This window comes from Panthera uncia (assembly GCF_023721935.1).
Source record: "Panthera uncia isolate 11264 chromosome A1 unlocalized genomic scaffold, Puncia_PCG_1.0 HiC_scaffold_17, whole genome shotgun sequence".
Classification (NCBI taxonomy): Eukaryota; Metazoa; Chordata; class Mammalia; order Carnivora; family Felidae; genus Panthera; species Panthera uncia.
The window spans coordinates 36,725,043-36,741,121 of record NW_026057577.1 but is presented as its reverse complement, the minus strand read 5'-3'; positions in this window follow the sequence as shown (position 1 = coordinate 36,741,121).

The following is a 16,079-nucleotide window of genomic DNA, read 5'->3' as shown; positions in this document are numbered from 1 at the left end:
CAGAATGTAGAGGTTATTTCCAAGTACTGGTAACAAGACATCTTATGATAAGACCCTCAAAGGTGAACTAAAACAAAACTGAATTCTCAGGGAATAACCACCTACGTTTAAATTCCCTTGGTATTATCACTTCTCCCAAACGATGCATTCACTGAGTGTTTTGTGTAAGAATATATATCAGTTTCCAAGTCAAACTGTCTTAACAAAGAAAATGAAAATTTTCATATTTAAAAACTATCTACAAGAAGAGTAAATTTCAGGAAGAGTATGATTTAGCATTTCAAGGTCCAACAATGAGGACCTATTTCATGTTTTCCTATCTAGTCTTCCCCTTCTATGGTTAGTGTCATCCTAAGACTGACTTCCCTCATTGTCACCAGGTGAGTGCCAACAGTTCCCCAGAATACCTAATTCATACTTCTTGGTCCATGTCAAACTTTCTCTTTTTCTCAAACCTTTGAATATAAGTCTTGGCTTCCACTCTGACTTAACTATCTTAGTCATGTGTTACCCCCAAACCAATCACTATGACCAAAGAAATGCTATGTACTAATTGGCTTCTTTTGGATAGTATTATCATGCCTGGAGATAGAAATAATTTAATTTCACTCAAAACATACAGCTTTTAGTGTATGTGATGGGGGGAGAGAGTCACAGGGACCTGCCATCTTCCTTTCTGATTGTGTTTCCTCCTCGTTGAGCCTAACCTGCTGTCCCACCCTACCTGGAACTCTACTCAGCCAGCTTCAGTTCCTATCTATGGGCTCCAGAATGCACCCTGTCTACATATGCCTTTTATGCTTATGTGACTTTGATATCTAAATTGCCTTTTTCCTTTATATAGAAGCTATAGTAAGCAGAATAAAGACCCATCCAAAGATCTTCATGTCCTAATCTCTAGAATTTGTGAACTGTTAAATTATCAGCCAACTTGAGATAGGGAGATTATCCTGGATTATCCAAGTGGGCCCAATGAAATCAAAAGAATCCATAGAAGTAAAAGAGGGAGGCAGAAGAGTTAGAAAGAGGTTTGAAGATGCTCTGCTGCTACCTTTGGAAGTCAAGGAATGGGGTGGCATCCAGAAACTGGAAAAAGTGAAGACATGGATCCTCCCCTAGAACCTCCAGGAGGAATCTCAGCCCTGCTAATACTTTGATGTTAGCCCAATGAGACCCACTTTGGACTTCTGACCTCTGGAATTGTAAGATAATAAATCTGAGTTGTTTTATGGTAATTGTGTTAATTTATTATAGAAGCAATAGGAAACTAATACAGAAACAAATACACATTAATGTATTTTCCCCTTTGCCCTGATAAGAAAATTGGCTTTAGAAGGAAGGTGGCTGCAATTAGAAGTAGAAGATAACCATTGAAAACAGTTTCCCTGGACCTTTGCTTCTGAACCTATCCTAAAATCTTGCCAGGACGTTACCACAAGCATTTCAATGAGTCAGACACTGGATTTCTGAGTCTGTTCTTCTGCTTCTTCTTTTTGCTTCAAGGTTGCCCTTGTGCCAATAACAGGCCTTTCCTGTCAAGCCTGAGCTCTTGCCAAACACGTTGGTTGCAAATCATGGCCTTACCTCTTGTGAGCTGAGTGTCCTTTGGTGAGTCAGTTAACTGTTCTGTCCTCAGTTTCTTCATCTTCAAAAGGTGGCTAGTAATAGCACTTATCTCAAGAAGAATGTATTAGTTTGCCAGGGCTGCTTTAACAGAGCACTCTAGCCTAAATGGTCTAAACAACTGAAATTTATTTTCTCACAGTTCTGGAAGCCAGAAGTTTAAGGTCAAGATGTCAGCAGAAGTGTTTTCTTCTGAAGCCTTTGTCTTTGGCTTGTAGGATGGCTGTCTTCTCTGTCCCCTCATGGTCTTTCTTTTGTGTGCATGTATCCCTGGTGTCTCTCTGTGTGCCTCAGTTTTTTCTTCTTATAAGAACACTAGCCATAATAGATTAGGGTCTGCCCTAAAGACCTCACTTTAAATTAATCACATCTTTACGGACCTTATCTCTGAATACAGTCACATTCTAAGGTCCTGGAGGTGAGGACTTCAACATATAAATTTTAAGAGGACACCATGAGCCCAGAAAAGAGGGATTTGAGAGTGAGGAGACATGATCAATCAGAAGACCTTAGCAGAGTGCCTAGCTCACTGTAAATCTTAGACTTTACATTATTATTTTTATTTTTATGGCAAGACTTTTGTTTTTGTCAAGCAACACCGTTATCTGTTATAGTCTATGACAGAGCAACAACTCAAGTGTTAGAGCTAGAACCATTTAACAACTGGGGCTGGGGAAGAAGACTGGAAGGGACCAAGCTCAGTGATCAATAGGCTGGTACACAACATTACCTGTTTCTTAGATCTAATTTCACTGTCTTAGAAATACATCTGGTTTTCTAGCTGGATTATACATGAGACATGTGTGTTCTACAAGCTCATCTCATTTATAGCACAGAGAGAAATGCCCTTCAGAAGCAGGTACGGCAAAATATAGTTCAAGTTGCATTGAAGGTGCAGCCACCTGCTCCACAAGCTACTGCCTGTTCTGACAAACTCCCTGGACTTCAAGGCAGCCAAGTTGAAAATCTATGCAGTTTTTGGTAAAGGCAGATATAGCAGATGTGCACTGATGTCTCAGAATTTGATTCCAGTTGACATTTAGGGAATTTAATGAAAAAAAGTATTAATGATGATAACACTAATAATGCTACATAATCACCTGTAGTAGTCTTAAATCTAGACAGTGTGTAGTGACTGATGTACATTATTTAATTCATTCATCCAATACATATTTATTGAATGCTTATTACATACTGACTCTGTTCTGCTTCCTGGAGATATCACAGTAAATAAGACATACGAAATTCATTCCATCAAAGTTTATGTATTAGTGGGAAATGAAAGACACTAAACTTAAATATATATTTATATTATATACATACTTGAATTTAATGTTTTTCATATGTATTCACATAAACACATTTGAGTTATAAATATATATTTCGTATGTCAGTGATGTGAAGTATGTCAGAGTAAGTGGGTAGAAGGATGCTGCAATCCTATACAGGCTAGAGGAAAAAGGCTCACTGAGAAGGTAACTTGGAGCAAAGGCCTAAAGGAGGTAAGGACATGAGCCATGAGGAGGCCTTGGAGGAGAACATTCCAGGAAGAAGGGAGAGCATTTCAAAGGATCTGAGGTAGTAATGTGCCTACTGTGCCCTGTAATTAGTACACATAGGGCATGTGAAAGGAAGTGAGAGGAGGGAAAACTTATAGTAGGTTACATCAGAGGTAATGGGAACACACCAATTAGGTAGGGTATTAACAGACTTGTAAAGACTTTCCATTTTATTGGGGATGAAGACCCAAAGGATTCTGAATAGGAGAGTGACATGACTTGATTTATATTGTAAAAATATCACCCTGGTGCTCTACTGAGATTCTAGAGGGGCAGACAGGGTGTTCAAATGCAACCTGCCTAACACTAAAGCTAGGATCTTCCACATGCTTCCATTTTTACAATTTACTTTTCTTTTAAGAAAAGTTCTCTGTGCTGTGGAGGATGAATAAGAATTATTTGTTATTCAGGATCTCACGGTGTGAACCTCCTTACTCAGACCTTCCTTTTAGTCATCCTACCAAAGTTTTTGAGCCCGGTCCATAGCAGTTCAGATTGACCTGCTACTTTCATGCTATGACAGAGCCATCTCTTCATTCATATTTAAAATAACTTCAACAAGTGTTTTAAGACAAAAGACAGCTGAGCACCTATCACCAAAATCTGAGGATTGTTCTTGAGAACTACATAATTTTGTGCTATCTGTACTCATATATCTTTTGTCTGCATACCTGACAATGGCCAAAAGCAAGAACTAATGATGAAATTGCCTAGTGGAATTCTAATGTCACTGACAACTTCCTACCTAGCCGCTAACTGTGGCTATTTTCTCCTTTCCTTCCTAAATTCTAATCATTATGGTGACACAGGATTCACTTTTCTATAAACTCTCTCTAGGCAATCATATTCCATGCAAAGGCATTAAATATCACAAGGACCTAGTAACTCCCAAATGTAAGCACTCCAACTCATAGGCCTGGTTCAGATCACTGTTCTGAACTTCATTTTGTGTAGTCATCTAATTACTTGACATTTTGTCCTGCATGTTTAAGAGGCATCTCAAACACAGCCTATCTAAAGGAGCCTCTTGATTTCCAAATCTCCTCTTCATCTGTGGATTCCATTTACCTCATTGCCACAGATTCTTTTTTCTTCCGTCACACTTAATGTCTAATTCCTCAGCAAGTCCTTTCCCACCTACCTTCAACTTACATCCTGAGACTAGTGTTTCTTACTCTCTCTGTCATGGCCATTTTCGTTCACAACCCTACCAGCTTTCATCTTGACTATGGCAATAAACCTCCTAACTACTTTATGTCCTCCATTCTTGTTTAATATAGTCATTTGCCATTCATCAACTACAGTGATATGTTAAAAAGCAAATTCTGAAAGGCGACAACCAACACACACACACCAAACAAACCATGTGTGGGTGAAAATGAAAATGCAAAACATGTGGAACTCACTCATTGCTCATCAGAATACAAAATTGTGAAGCTTCTACATTTATACATATACTCAACATATTACCCTAGTAATCCTACTTCTGTGTATTTATCCAGGTGAAATGAAAACAATGTTAACACAAAAACCTGCATGTGGATCTTTACAGCAGATTACTTTGCAAAGTGGGGGCGGGGGGACTGGGAAACAGATAAATTGTGGTACATGTATTCAATAGCATACAATTCAGCAATAAAGCAAATTACTCATAAACTCAACATGGATGTATCTCCAATGTGTTATGCTATGTGAAAAAAGTCAGACTCAGAGGCTACATACTATATACTTCCATTTATATAATATTCTGAAAAGGCCAAACTATAGCGATAGTGGAAAGATTTAGTGGTCATGGAGGTTACTCCGAAGGGGAATGGTCAATTCTTTTGGGTTATGGAGCTACTTTATATCTTGACTGTAGTGATAATTACACAATTAGATGCGTAAGTCAAAATTAACAGAACTAAACACTTTTCAAAAGGGTAAATTTGCAGGTAGACTATACCTTAATAATTAAAATTTTAAAAAATGTTCAATTCCCTAATTAAAACACCACAGTGAATTCCCCTTGGAATCAGACTAAAATCCAAACTCCTTATGTATGTAACCTGTTAAAACCTACTCTCAGAACTCACCTTATAGTTCTGAAAAGAAATGCAGGTTTTCTGTTCAAGTGCCCTCACTGGCTTCCCAGGCAAAACAACAGCCTCTGGCTTCTTACTCTGTTTTTCTTTGAAGCCCATAACACAATTTAGTGTTTTTACCGATTAAGTTCTTTACTTGACTAGAATATAAGTCCCAATAGAGATGGGATTTAGTCTGATTTGACTGATCACTGCTAATCCCTCAGCTCTTAGAAATAAAGAAGTAGCACATATTGTTAACACATATTGTTGAGTATATGTTGAATAATTTGATGACTGTTTGGAGACACTATAGTCACACCAGAATATTTACTCAGATACCTATAAAATAACTGCTAACTTGACCTATACTATATTGTCTGTTTCTTATGGTGCTGCCACCAAAATCAAAGGATACATGAAACCCTTCTTTTTACACACAAGCTAACTGGTTATTTAGGAATATAGGAAGAGTTGCCTGGAAAGTCTGCTGACTGAGTTCTCAGTAGTTTAATGTAGCGTCTGTGTCTATCTTCCCATGTCAATTCTAGAAACACAAGAAAAAGTGAAACCCAATTTATCTCACAGGATTTTACAGATGCAAAATAAATTAATTTTTTTCTTTGCGAAAATGAAGTACTATTTCAGTTTTTTCCCTTCAGTCTGATTTTTCTGTTCCTATCATTGGTTTTCTCAGATTCAGTCATTGTGATATAATTAGGCTACGGCTAATAATGATTGTCATGTGCACATAGGCATGCATTTAAAGAGTTTACGCATTTCTGAGATGTCTAAGAACATTATTTAGCTATATAATATGTTTACAGCTAACATATATAGAGTAATTCTTACTCAACATTGCATTTGAACCCTGGTGAAATCCAAAGCTCTTTTTTTTTTAAGCTCAAGATTTCACAAATTCTAAACAAATCAAGAAAGCCAACCTGGAAAGCACACATACAATTAAATTAAAATGGGTAAGGGAAAGAATAAAATAGTCTGTAATTGGTAATTCACAGTGTTGGTGAGTAAATGATGCCACTAAGTGGGTAAGAATGCTAAAGATAAATTTAAACTCTTCCTTTTTACTCTAGACAATTAAATTACTTAGAAACTGCTTTATTCATCAAATGAACAAAAACAAACTTTAGCTGATATGAATTATCTGAAGCTCTGAATTAACAGTGCACCACCACAATTAGATTTTACAGAGGATGAAGTCAGTAACTGAACCTTGGTACCCTGCCCCTTCCATCCAATCTGGGTGGAGATAAAAGGGAGTGGAGGATGATTGGCTGAGCTCAGTTAACCCCTGGGAGAATCCCTAGGGCATTAGAGAATAAAAATAATTCTATGAATAGTTGTCTAAGACTGTTATTTCCAATCTCAGTACTTAGCTAACATCCAATTAATTGGCAGGATTTTAGATCTCTGGGCATCCCCTTTGGATCAGGGGGAGAAAAAAGGAGAAAGACTGACTTTATTTCTTTCTAATATTTATTCATTGCTCCAGCCAGGAATGTATTCATTTTTAAATAGGGTTATAATCTGTTTGATTAGTCTCTACATGATGCCAAACATATGAATAAAACCTGAAAATTACATCCAAAATATCCTTTATTTTCTGTGACGACTTGCAGATGAATATACCATTTCCTGAGAATGGAAGGCTATTTGAGCTTCTGGGTGTTATCCAACCTGGCTCTTTTTCCACGAGTGGGGGCACTAAGTTTTAACTTGCCTTATCATTGGCCTTCATTTGCACTTCTACCATCTTGGTTAGTGGTAGCACAAACATTTGCACTTGAGGTGCAGCACAAACTCTCTTCCTAACTCAAACCAAGTTTATTTCCTCTATTCTTGTGCTTGCTATGAAATCTCTGTGAGGAAGGTTTCCCTCCCTGTTCTACCTCCTTAATTGACCTCTCTTATATGCCAGGCACTATAGCACTATAGGAATACTTTATGGGCAATATCTCATTTAATCTTGACAATGTAGAATGGAACTTATATAAAGATAGGGAAAGTGAACATTACAGTTATATTTTCAGGTACTACAGCCAAAGAGAAACAGAGAAGGGATATAAATGTGCTTCTCTCCATAGCCTCTCTTCATATCGCACTTTCATATGTCAAGCCTCCAATCAGTCAACAAACTACTTAACCAGTATTTAAGGAGCTCCAAGCTCTGGTTTAAGTAAAAATATTCAGGAACTAGATCTTTGGCTTTATTCAATTCTGCCTAATTCCATTCTTCTTCAGGTGCTCAACCCCAGTTAATAAAAACTGCTTAAGAAGCTTTCAAACCATTCTGAAGCCTATAGCATTGGTTGCTAATAAAGTTGCAGAAATGAAAAGTAGTTGTTTTAAACACTTTACTCAGTTGTTTGAATCTTTACCTTCCTTTGTCAGGCACATTGTTGGATTAGAAAACAAGTGCTGAATTTCATTCACTTTGTATTAGCCTCAAAGGTCAACCGTCTAGTTTTATTCCAATTAGTTTGAGGAAGTTGGTTGGTATTCTAGTTCTGTGAAAATTCTAACTCAGATACAAGCCAGAAAGTTCTCTCAAGAACTAAGGGAAAAATATCAGGGGGATTTAATGGAGGTAAAAGTAAATTCACTTATCATTACTATACTGCATTTTATCCTCATACTCCTCGAATATAAAATCTTCAAGCTTCAAAAGAAATTTGACATAATCTAATCTAAACATCTCATTTTCCAGAAAGGAAAACAGGACCAGGGGTCACGGATATGCTGTATTATACTATTATGGCTCTCATTTCACACAGTTCACATGGCTAGCAAGTGAAGGACTCAAAAACAAGTATATATGACATGATTGCACATTCAAACATGACTGGAAGTGTCCTACCTTAAGAAATCTTAAGTCAAAAAATTTAAAAAGAATCATTTTAATAATAAGGGTCAGTCAAGAAAACAGAAACAACTGTAGATGAAAACTTCCTTTTCTCACTACCCATGTCATGGTATCTCTACCCACAGCTAGCACCTTATCTGCCCATGACTGTTTTTATGTGGGGCAATCCAAATCTTCATTCCTCAAGGGTCCTGCCCGTGTCTCTGATATGTTGCTATGATCTTCTATTAGTATTTACCACCTACATGGAAGTACACCTTGATAACCTTCTTGGTTCCAGACATACTAAGACTCATCCCCTTGTGTGGCAATAACCTATTTCCCCTTATTAAGTGGGATCAGTTATTGCAGCTTATTCTCTGTCTACTGATTCAGTGGCAGAGGGAACTCAAAACATCCAGGTGGCACTTTCAGCTTCTGGTTCATTAGAACGATTTTGTATTTCCTGGTCAAAGAGGTTTGTCTGCTTTTTTTTGCTTATTTTTTTTTAATTCTTTATTTTTTGAGAGAGAGAGTAATCAGGGGAGGGGAAGAGAGAGGAGAGAGAGGTTCTGAAGCAGGCTCTGTGCTGACAGAGTGATAGCAGTGAGCCCGATATGGGGCTTGAACTCATGAAATGTGAGATCATGACCTGAACTGAAGGTGGACACTAAACCAACTGAGCCACCCAGGCGCCCCGTCTGTTTTTGTTTTTGTTTTGTTTTGTTTTGTTTTGTTTTGTTTTGTTTTTAACCTTGAAAAGCAAGAGCTTGTAGAGCCTAAAGTTGTGAAACATGCAGGAACAAAACACAAAGGTTTTGCAAATGTACCATGAGGCAAAATAGTGAAAATAATGTCTCTTTTTCAACTCCCAGGTTAGATGGGAAAGATAAGAGACACTGGTCACTGGTTCAAAGCATATACCAAAACGTATAGGGTCAGCTTTCCTACCCTCCTAAGTGTTACTATCTAGTCAGTTCTATAACTGAGTCCTTAGTAACTTTCCCACATTTTCTTCAGGTATGTTGCTTCTGAATGATGGGGTACATGGAGAAGTCAGTCACAAAGGATTGGGTTTTTTGTCTGATTTCTTTTTGCTCTAAAGTGAGTTCCCTTTTAGAAATGATGATGTGTATGAAGCCACAATAGAGAACAGAGCATTAAGAAATCCATAGATGGGATGCTGGGAGAAACATTGTGGACAGTGAGGAAAAACTCATGTCTTATCTGTTTATTTCAGTTGGGAACACTCATGAAGAAAGTGGTCTTGCATGAGCAATGTGTCACTAGATAAATGGCGATGTATTATTATTTACCTCTGTTGTTAGCAGATTAGGCCCTCAGCATTGGTGACATCCAGTTCAGTCAGAGTGAGAGAAATACCAAGATATATCTGTGTCCAGTAGCCCTGGTGACTTTATTCTTAAATCTTTTGATCAAGCACTAAGTGTTTGGGAAAAGACTGTGTGTATGGCATCAAAAGAATGGGTCATCTTCAACATCTGAGCATTGAGACTATTCCAGGAAGGGGATAGCCTTTGATAAGCCTTCAGGTGAGATATAAATATTCTCACAGTCTATGCCCATTGCAAGGGGTCTGACTGCAAACTATTCTCCAATCTTTTTTCTCCCAAGTCTCTGACCATATTATCAAACTGTTAGCCACCATCTATGTATCATCATAGACTGTATTTCAGGCCATCTCTCTTCCCAGAAGAAAGTGCTGAACGAAATGCGCTATTCCCTGTTCTACTCACTGGAAGTGTTTCCTTTCCATAGTATTATTGAAGGCCAGCCCTGAGTGGAGTTTTAGTGCTACAGCTGTCTCTTTCTAGCCAATGTCAGGACATCATGCAAGATACTCAGTAATGGGGCTCCATTTTTACTCTTAATTATCTGGTGGAGGAAAATCTCTACAAGGCCATAGGTGTGTGTTGATGGAAAGGTGGCAATGCAGTAGGCATAAATGTCAAGAAAGTCAGAGTCAATAGTTCACATAACTTGCTTGTACCTTAAAGACATACCTGAGATTCTTTTTATACATACTAATTCAGTTTCATGAGAAAGAGAGCTTCTCTGCATGCTCAAATTTATGAGTAGTAAACACCCAGTTAATGACTGGAACCTTAGTTTGCAGAATCAGTTGTAAGCATTATTCAATGAATAAGCATTCATTTCTACCAGTTCCAGTAACTAGCAGAAACTATCTCTCAATAGAAAAATAGTTTTGAGATATTTCTCTCCAACCTCTGAGTAACTGTGTTGTCATTATTCCATCAGAGTTTACCAGAAGGTCGGTAGAGCATCCTGATCAGTGAAAGACTCTTGAGAATCTTATGTCAGGTCATTAGCCACAATAGAGACACAGCTTGAAATCCAGCCTAATCCAATTGAAACTCTTCTTCTTTCTCTGGACTTCACTCTAAAAAGCAAGTCTTACAGATGATTTCATAAATGGGCTTACGAAACCCTTTCAAATATGGTGTCTATTGATCTAGGATCTAAAGACACTCTCCAAGTACTGTGCCTCTCTCTTATTAAAGGAACTAAAAGGCACAGGTGGTCTTTCACATTGGAGGGAATACATAGCTATGCTCCAGACCCTGTGAACCTCTAAAAAATCTCAATGAGGTCAAAGGCACCTAGACAGTTTTAGGTTTTTATCTCTTACTCTCTGACACACATGTATCTCACCACATCATTCTTGCTGAATAGATCTAATTGGCATTATATCATACATTTGTAGCCCAATATGATGCCTTGTGGGATGGCAAAATGAGTAAGATTCCTGCATGCTAGATTTTGACAGAAAGCCAGGAAACTGTTAAGCCTGAACAAAGACAGTGAAGTAAATTGTTTCCCCTATCAAGTGGAAGAAGACTGTATCTGACTGACTTTGCTAATTGGTATAAAGTAAAAAGGCATTTGCCAGATCGATAGATGCAAATCAGATGCCAGAGTCTCTGTTGATTTACACTAATAAACAGACAATATGTGGAATAGCAGCTGAAGTTGGAGTCACTTCCTGATTAAGTATATGAGAATTCAATCGAATTCTCTAAGACATATCAGCTGCACAGGCCAAAGAGGTAAGAAAAATAGTGTAGGTATCACTACTCTGTATTTCACATCTTTGATACCGCCAATAATCTCTGTAATTTCTCAAGGAATGAAATATATTGCTTTCAGTTTACTATTTTGTGATCATGTGTGTGTGTGTGTGTGTGTGTGTGTGTGTGTGTGTGTGTGTGTTTGGAGGCGATGGGAGCAGTTGTAAAGGCTTCTGATTGGTCCTTCCTACCACAACAGGTCTCACTCCATAGGTCTGGAAGTGGAAGCAGGGATTCATACAACAATCAAATGAGTGTCTTCCTACTATGCATTCAAGAACTGAGAAAATGATCGCAGTGTGGGTTCTTAAACCCATTTGGTCCTCTATGAGATGGATTTACAAAAAAAATCTTTATTATCAACCTTGATAGTACTCTTCTGGGTAAACCACAGTGGAGGTTGAATTCCTAAGGGATTAGTATAGTCTCAAAGCCCATATTTAATCATTCCTCAAATATGTGACTGTTTCCCTTTCCCTTGGAAATAGCTGTATGTCCTTAGGAGAAAGGATGGATGAAATATTTAGGATACTGAGTTTTGGACTCCATTTCATTCAAGGGATTCTGAATTTGTGAGCTGGCTTACGTCTGAGAATTGGGTGAGGAAGTATGTGGTAAATTGTATTATTTTCAAAACCTCACTTCCAAAAATGGAAAAGAATGCTTGAGTTAGTTTAAACAGCACAATTTTCCTTCTATAGACAAGTTCATGGGAAGGCAAATGATCAAAAGATTGAATGGAGTGGGTGGAATCACAAGTGCCTAATGTTTAAAGTTTCTTGTAGTTATAGTATCTAATGGCCCTCTCATTCAATACAATTACTACCAGGACGACCTTCACAAAAAAGCCATACAGTTACTCTTGAACACCATAGGTTTGAACTGTATAGACCAACTTGGACATGGTTTTTTATCAATACATATATTGGAAAATTTTTTGGACATTGAGGTCAACGTGAAAAAAGTCACAGATGAAGAGCTAGCATAGAAATCTTTTTAACAATGAGAAAAAAATTAGGCATGCCACGAATGAGTAAAATATGCATAGATACTAGCCTATTTTATCATTTACTACCATAACATATGCACAAGTCTAGTATAAAAAGTTAAAATTTATCACAACTAACACATATCAACACAGATTATAACTGTACATGGTGCCAAATTCACGAAAAATGTGAACGAACATATAGATATGACGTTACATCATAAATGCATGAAGTTAACTATATAGCTAATTGTAGTACACTGTAATAATGCTTCTGTACTTCTGAGCTAGCTCCTGTTACCCCTCAACTGTTGAGAATATTTGCTTAACGTGTTGTGTGACGATAATCATCTCTGCCAGAACACTCCATCTCTCCAGTAAATGGGTGTCAAAATAAAAATTGATGTTTTGTGGTTCTCATGTATTTCCATTGTGTTTAATACAATACTATAGACTGTGAATAATGCTATGGGACCCACATGAAGTGCCATTAGTGATGCTGGAGGTGCTCAAAAGAAGCATAGAAAAGTTATGACATTACAATAAAAAGGTGAATTATTTGATATGTGCTGTACACTGAGGTCTGCCGTGGTGATCATCTACAACCTTGAGATGAATCTAGCCTAAGAACAACCATGAAAAAAGAAAAGGAAAATCGTGAAGCCATCGTTGCAGCTACTTCAGCAGGTACAAAAACCTCGCACTTTTTGCAAAATGTCTTCTTTTTTAAGTATTTTTTAATGTTTATTCATTTTTGAGAGAGAGAGAGACAGACAGAGGATGAGCGGGGGAGAGATGCCCCAGAGAGAAGGAGACACAGAATCCAAAGTCTGGGCTGTCAGCACAGAGCCTGAGGTGGGGCTCAAACCCATGACCTGAGAGATCATGACCTGAGCCAAAGTTGGAAGCTTAACCGTCTGAGCCATCTAGGCGCCCCTGCAAAATATCTTCTTTTCTCATACTGAAAATGTAGCTTTTATGTGGGTGCAGGATTGCTACAAGAAAGGCACACCTACAGACTCTAATATCATTAGAGAAAAAAAGCCAAGTCCTTATATGATGACTTAAATCAAAAGGAAGGTGCAAGATCTAAAGCTGGAGAAGTGAGTGCCAGCAAAGGATGGTTTGATAATTTTAGAAAAAGCTTTGCTTTAAAAATGCCCATATAACAGGAGAAGCAGCTTCTGAGGACCAAGAGGCAGCAGACAAGTTCCCAGGCGCCATAAAGAAAATCATTGAGAAAGGCTATCTGCCTGCACAGGTTTTTAATGCAAATCAAAGTACCCTATTCTAGAAAAAAATACCACAAAGGACATTTATTAGGAAGAGAAGTAAGCACAAGATTTAAGGCAGAAAACAATAGGCTATCTCTATTGTTTTGTGCACATACTGTTGGGTGTTCAGAGCTGCCCTCATCCATAAAGCTGCTAAGCCTCAAGTCTTGATGGGAAAAGACAAACACCAGCTGCCAGTCTTTTGGTTGTACAGCACGAAGGCATAGATGATGAGAACCTTTTCTCTTCATTGTTTCCATTGATACTTTTTCCTTGAAGGCAGGAGTACCTTCCAAGTAAGGAACTACCTTTTGTCGTTCCTTTTATATTGGATGATACCCCTGACCCACCAGGGCCCCATTAGTTCAACACCAGAGGTGTTGAAGTGGCCTCTTTGCCCCTAAAACGTTATCTCTCATTCACCATCTAGATCAGCAGGTCATAATGAAAGGATTGTCAACACTATGGGAAAGAATACTGATAGTGAGAACATCATGAAAGTCTAGGATGACACCATTCAAGTTGCCATCATTGTTATAGAAAAGCCATGAAAGTCATAAAGCTCCAAATAATAAATTCCTGCTGGAGAAAACCTTGTCCAGATGTTATGCATAATTTTACAGTTGTTTTTTTTTTTGACAGAGACAAGGATATTATGAAAGCGAGAGGGGTATAGCAAAAAAAAAGGTGGGGTGCAAAGGGTTTCAAGGTATGGATCCTATAGGAGTTCAAGAGCTAATAGACACCCCACTAGAGTAATTAACAAATCATGACTTGCTGGAGACGAGTGCTTCTGAACTCGTACTAGACAGTGAGGAGGAAGACGTCGAAGAAGCAGTTCCAGCAAACACATTGAGAGTAGACAATATGGTAGAAGGGTTCTGATCATTCACACTGCTTTGACCTTCCTTTAAAACATGGACCCCTTTATGATACAGGCACTGAAGCTAAAGCAAAGAATGGAAGGAGGATTGGTACTGTGTAGAAACATTTTGAGAAAAATGAAAGAGCAAAAGGCAGGCAGAAATTACACTGTTGTTCCATAAGTTACACTGAGTGTGCAGCCTCTCCTGCCTCCCCCTCCCCCTCCTCTGCCCCTGAGACAGCAAGACCAGCCCCTCTTCTTTTTCCCCCTCCTCAGTCTACTGAAGGTAAAAACAACAAGGACCAAGAACTTTATGATGATCGGCTTCTGCTTAATAAATAGTAAATAGTCGTCAGGCCATAGAGCTAATAAACTTATCTGTTGTATCTGTGTGTGAGTGTCCTGGTGTGGAAATCTAGTAACTGTACGTCAAGAACTGGAGGACAGGTTTCTGCAACATCATCATCACCACCTAAGTATTCAGTGTGGAGAACATCATGTGCAAAACTTGTATGGAATTGATTAGCCTATCCTTACATATAGGCATTAGGCGAGTGATATTTAATATAAAATTAATAGTGTATTAGTTTAAAAAATTAATGTGTTAGTTTTGTTACTGTTTTGTAACTTTGATTTCAGATAATTATATTACCATACAGTATGTGTCTCTCTCTCTCCTAATTGGAAAAACTGGGTATCAACCTATCATCATAAATGATTTTTTTAAATGTAACAACGTTTCCAATGCTGTATTATAAATAGGACTGTAATAGTATATGCCATAAAAATATTAGTGTATAGGCTAGGCTACCATAAAACAGATGTATTGGTTATAATAGGCTACCATAAAGGAATCATAATGCTGTTTCTTTGCTATCTATGCATGAATCATTATATAAATAATGTAAATAAATGAGGTTCTTTTTCATATTATCTTTTCTTTTTTGTATAGTATTAATACACGTAACATCTCCAATGTTTTGTGCCATATAAGACAATATTGATGTAGGTACTGACAGACAATTTACCTTGTAAACAGATGATGTAAACTTATGGTATCAATAAATACAGTGCAGTGATATAAATGCATTTTCTCTCCCTTATGATTTTCTTAACATTTTTTCTCTAGATTACTTGATTTTTTTTTTTTTTCAACATTTTTTATTTATTTTTGGGACAGAGAGAGACAGAGCATGAACGGGGGAGGGGCAGAGAGAGAGGGAGACACAGAATCGGAAATAGGCTCCAGGCTCCGAGCCATCAGCCCAGAGCCTGACGCGGGGCTCGAACTCACGGACCGCGAGATCGTGACCTGGCTGAAGTCGGACGCTTAACCGACTGCGCCACCCAGGCGCCCCTAGATTACTTGATTTTAAGAATACAGAATATAATACATACACAAAATATGTGTTAATCAACTGTTTATGTTATCAGTAAGACTTCCAGTCAACAATAGGCCATTAGTAGTTACCTTTTGGGGTGTGAAAAGTTACATGGATTTTCAACTGTACAGGCATCAGTGTTCCTAACCCCTGAGTTGCCTAAGGGTCAAACTTTATACATAAAATATCTGTCCTAGACTAATACTTTTGTAGAAAGGGCTTATGTGGATATTGATGAAAGATTTATTTATATTCCCTCATGTCTGGTTAATCATCCTTTTGACCTATTTTTCACACAAGTTATGGATGCTTATTTATTATTATTATTATTATTATTATTATTATTATTATT